The sequence below is a fragment of the Engraulis encrasicolus genome, chromosome 10, assembly GCF_034702125.1.
Source record: "Engraulis encrasicolus isolate BLACKSEA-1 chromosome 10, IST_EnEncr_1.0, whole genome shotgun sequence".
Taxonomy (NCBI): domain Eukaryota; kingdom Metazoa; phylum Chordata; class Actinopteri; order Clupeiformes; family Engraulidae; genus Engraulis; species Engraulis encrasicolus.
This window is the reverse complement of record NC_085866.1, coordinates 18,663,509-18,669,508: the sequence shown is the minus strand read 5'-3', so window position 1 is coordinate 18,669,508 and position 6,000 is coordinate 18,663,509.

Genomic DNA, 6,000 nt, shown 5'->3' with positions numbered 1-6,000 from the left:
GTTATTTTTTCTTCTTTTTATTCATTCATTCAATAGCAATGACGGAGTGTGCAAACCTTTTTTCAAAAAAAAACAAAAAAAACATGCACACTCACAGAACCAACACATAGTATTACCATGCACAAAAAACATAGCCTACACCAGGGATGGGCAACTTTCATAATGAGGAGGGCCACATTTTTTCATGGCCACCATTGGAGGGCCACATGACCACGGACCTGATCGCAACTCACAGAGTTCGAGGTGCAGTTGGTTGCTCACTTACTGCGCATTGTTTGGAAGGAATAGGGGTGTTCTCTATCGGCCAACAGTATAATTATTACAGCAGATGAATTTACTGTAGTAGTGGTTTAAAATACTGTTGTCATTATTATTTTTAAGTTATAATTTATCTAAGGGCCACACTGAATGAGAAGGCGGGCCGCATGTGGCCCCCGGGCCTCCAGTTGCCGTCCCTGGTCTACTGTAAGTGTTAGCGGTGGCTTAAATCATTAATATGTGACTTCATCCCTGAGGGCCCAGCGTCTGAGTCAGACTCTCTGTTGTTCACCTTCTAATGAAGTGCAGCGCTGTCTGTATGAGCACAGAGAGGTGAGCTCACTGAGGAAATCTATATCTGAACAGTCTGGGTAAAGGGAAATGAAGGATATGTTTGCTCTAATTGCTCATGCCCCATCTCCATGTCACTTCCACGGAATACTGACCAACTTTTTGCCCACAACACCTTTTAAGGCCCTTTTCTTATGACATAGTCATAGTGGATCTTACCAATTGGCATACAGACAGGGCTTTTATTATGACATAGTGGGCCTTTCTGACCGGGGTCAGAGATGGTGAAAAGGCAGACAACCTAGACGATCTTTGCTGGCGTATGGTCATTTAGAGTAGTGACATCATGGATCTTAGTTATTGGTACTGTAGTCCTACTGTGTTTGTATTGACGCACACAATGGGCCTGACTAATTAGTTCTGTCCCACTGCAGTGTTTGCTCAGGTGGTAGAGGAGCCACTCAGCAACCAGAAGGTTGCAGGTTCGAGCCCCGTTCTACCTAACCCCATCGATGTGTCCATGAGCAAGATACTTAACCCCAAGTTGCTCCTGGTGGCAGGGTGGTACCCTGAGTGGCAGCCACGTCCACCAGTGTGTGAATGGGTGAATGTGAGGCATACAATGTAAAGTGCTTTGAGTGCTCTAAGGAGTGGAAAGGCAGCAGGCTATATAAATGCAGTCCATTTACCATACAGTGCTTTCGTTATACCCTTCGTGGTGACCAGACAGCAGTAGCCCCCTCCTAACATGCAGTACTACCATGCACACAAACATACGCATTCTCCAATACACACTGTTACCATGCATACACATGTAGAGAGTTACTTGTCCACAATCCCTGGTGCTGAACAAAAAGATTACGTATTTTTTGAAAAAAGGTTTGCACACTCCTTTGGATTTTTTTCTTCTTTAAGTTATTTTTTCTTCTTTTTATTCATTCATTCAATAGCAATGACGGAGTGTGCAAACCTTTTTTCAAAAAAAAACAAAAAAAACATGCACACTCACAGAACCAACACATAGTATTACCATGCACAAAAAACATAGCCTACACCAGGGATGGGCAACTTTCATAATGAGGAGGGCCACATTTTTTCATGGCCACCATTGGAGGGCCACATGACCACGGACCTGATCGCAACTCACAGAGTTCGAGGTGCAGTTGGTTGCTCACTTACTGCGCATTGTTTGGAAGGAATAGGGGTGTTCTCTATCGGCCAACAGTATAATTATTACAACAGATGAATTTACTGTAGTAGTGGTTTAAAATACTGTTGTCATTATTATTTTTAAGTTATAATTTATCTAAGGGCCACACTGAATGAGAAGGCGGGCCGCATGTGGCCCCCGGGCCTCCAGTTGCCCGTCCCTGGCCTACACATTCTCCACACGGTTAACACACAAACACACACACACACACACACACACCCAACACACAGTACTATCATGCACAATCTACACATTCTCTAATACGCACTGTTACACACTGTTAATATGCACACACACACCCACAGTATTGCCATGCACACAATCATACTGTACATATTATCTAATACACACTGTTACCACACATACGCACGCACGCACAGTGTACACACACACACACACACAAATACGCAATGTTTCCAGATGCACTAACACTTCCTCTGTTTTTATCAGGGTGCTATAAGCATGTTCCATTGGACCTGTTTTGATGTTTTGAATACACGACGTTGAGTGGGATACACCTAAATCACAGCGGAGGACACAGCTGTGGGTGACAACATTTGCCATTTGAGATCGAGTAGATAGTTGTGGAAACGGAACTATAGGCAGGCCCACGCAAGGTCGTACAGGTAACCTCTATTTACGGAAAATGAAAAACCCTACAGCACACCTATCATTACCTGCTCGACTGATACTGTCTGTAGGCCTGTTATAATGTAGACCAGCCCTGGCCTGGATGACAGAGTAGATACCCTAATGGGAGTGGGCGGATGCGGCTAGGTGTGTGTGTGTGTGCGCGTGCGTGCGTGCACGTTTGTTATTGTGTGGGGGGGAGGTGTCTGTCTACACATGCCTAGAAGGAACAAACCTTGAAAGCATACTGATACTGTTGTCAGGCATGCAAAGCCAAGATCTTATCCCTTACACCCGTGACACAATGACGGGTGTCGTGTCTTTGGCAGTCTTGGCTTGTCTCTAAAGCCGTGAACACAAGTTCTTTTCATTTTTCAACAAATAAGATTACATTTCTTTTTTTCCTTCCTCCTCTGATTTTCTTCCGTTAGATGGAAAATATGGAAAATCAGAAACTGTGAGGGAACTTCTTCCATGATAACATCGGCATGGAAGGAGTGGGCTTAAACCCAGGTGAAAAAGTAGGTCAATTTAGTATAATAGAATCATGACTGAAGTGTACTTAGCATGTTAAAAGTGCTAAGAAAAAGTATGTTTACAATATGCTTATTTAAATGCTCCTTAAAATTAGATGTAATTAAGTTGCTCTCAAAGAAAACACTTAGCCAACCATACTTAAAGTTGACTTAAAAGATGTTTGTCTAAAGTGTATTTAGAGGAACATACTAATAGTGTTCTAGTAGTGAACTTATTAAAAGTGTATTTTGTAATAGGCTATTGTACTTTTTGTGCACAATGATTAACTTCACCCAAATGTCTTCAAAGTGTGCTTACCAGTACACAATGCATCACTGCATTTCACAATGTATCACTGATGATGCACTGCTATTGTACTTTTTGAAAGTGCACTGTCATTATACTTCACCCGAAAGTGTGATTTCACAAAGTAAATTTAAAAGTGAAGCACTGATACATTTAACATATTGGTTTTTACTTGCGTAAGTGAGGGTGAGGAGCTAACGACATTGGTACTGGCTGCCTCCAGATTATGTCCAATCATGCAATATACTTCTTCGAGCTAAATTTCCTCAAACAGAAAGCTGTTTATCTTATATGCTATGTGAATGCCTGAAAAGCGTGTTTGGAGCATAATTTCAAAAGTAGGCTTGTAGTGCACTTAAAGCTGTCCGATTAGGTGCCAATTTAGCATACTCGGTGTGCTGCAAGTGTGCTGAAGTACTGATTTAATTAATAGTGCTCCAGCTCACTATAGTGTAATAAAGCACAATTTAAATCACAGGAAACAGTACATTTGTACTAAGTATAATCATCAAAAGTACACTTTAAGTATAGTATATAAGTTTAAATATATAATTGTTTTTGGGAAACAAGATACTATACTATATGTGTGAATCTTGCAGAGAGAGGGAACCCCTTTCACAGGGGATGGCTCATGGGTCATTTATCTGTTGAAATCATACTATGACAGTATCACAATACCAGCATGGAATGTTAACCAAAACATTGTGAATCTTGGAATGAGGGAACCCCTGTCACTGGCCATACATGGGTCTATCTCTCGAAAGCATGTTGGTACAGTATCGTACATACAAACCTACAACCTCACGTGTCTTATGATGACACCACTCCCATATCTGTGGCCAATGTGAAACCTCTTCAATGACCACACCAGCATGGAATGAGGGAAAGGCTTGTGACACTGTATAGAAGGAGCCCCTTTTAGGGTTTCAATTGTGTGTAGGAATTTGTTTTTCTTCGCATTTTTTTCTGAAACTGGTTTTGATGTATCCTATGTAGCGATATTACCGGTGGAATAAGGTTGTCTGCAAAAAAGTAGGTGAAACTGTCCCGAGGGGACCCCTTTCATGGTTTCAAGTGTGTGGAGGAATTTGGCTTGCTTCTGCATTCATGTATGAACAAGCAGGCCATAGCAGGCCCTGGCTATCTAAAAACAGATGCTAGCAGGCACTCAACCTATCATAGTGTTTCTCAATGGGGGCGGTACAGCCCAGAAGGGGGTGTTGGGGAGCCCCAGGGGGGCGCTGAGAAGGATGGTTGAAAGGGGGTCGGTGCTTAGTTGTTATTGGGGGCATTAGTCCATTTACAGTTTTTTAATAGTAAGGGGGCGTTGGCGGGCTTATGATGAGGTTTAGGGGCTGTTGGGAGGCTTAGGATGAAGTCCAGGGGGCGTTTGTTCAAAAAGGTTGAGAACCACTGACCTATCAGAAACTACTGTATAACAAGTTTGTCGTCTCTCCCAGTATTCCCGAAGTGCTTGTAATAATATCAGTGTTTCAATATCAGTGTCCTGTCATTCACTGTCAGGTTTTTCCTGAAACCGTTTATGAGAGACTGAGACGTTACTCTGACTCAACCCTTCCTCACCTTTCCTCTCCTGCCTGTGCTCCAAACTCTGCCGATTTGCCTACAGCAGGGGTTCCCATGAGAAACTTCCGGCTGACTTACTATAATATTGGGGCATTATTGTCACATTTTAATCATGAAGCATTATTTGACTATAATGTCAACATGGACCAAAGTACAACAAAACAAAGTTTCAAAAAAGAACTTTCAAAAGGGCATTTTTTGTCCAGTAGGGCAAAGGGGCAGGTGGAGTAAGGACTTTCCCCAGGTTCTTCTAGAATTTTACTTGAACACTCTACTGCTCCCATCGAAGTCTGTGTTAAAAATCTTGCAAAGTCCTTATGACATCATAATGAGAACGCAAAATTCTAATCACTTATTTGTGATGGTACTCCTCAAAGGGTTAAGCAACACCTCATTCCTATCTGTGCACATCACCGAGCGAAATGCACACCTACATGTCTGCTCCGTTTCAAAACGGAATTTGTTGGACATCACAGCCAGACTCAGCGAGCGACCAAAGAATTTCAGTGCACACTGAAGTAGGACCAGCTAAATATAAATTGTGAGGAACACAAGTTGATATTTCAAATTTGAACTTGTGCTCCTCGTTAAGCTGCCATCTTGGGGTCTGCCCATTGGTCAGACAGCCCATGAGTCCGACAGCCCACAAGTCAGACAATAAGCCATAGAGGAGCATATCCATAGAGGTAGAAAATGAGCATATCGCTCAGGCTACTGGATTAACAGGCTACATGCTACATGCCTTTAATAGGGTTAGAAATTGTTTTGGTTTGGGCATAGTTTTCACTTTTCAGTTCACTTAAAAGTGAATAATAACAAAACTATGCCGCTGAAATAATTGTATACTGACAGAACGCCTTTAATGACGGTTAAGGTTAGGAATTGTTTTGGTTTGGGCATAGTCGGACTAATGAGCTGTTGGACCAATGGGATGTAACTACCATCTTAACATCACCTAATGTGACTCTCATGCAGAAGCCTGGGGAGTCTGTAGTCACCATCTTTCATATCTCACAGTAGGCCTATTTCATTATGCATATAGCTTATGCACTGGGGCATGTGCGCCTGTGCACACTGCACACGGACACGGACACACACGAATGCACAAACACACACACAGGAAGACAGACACAAATATGCACACGTAGCTACACGCACATGCGCGCGCGCGCACACACACACACACACACACACACACACAC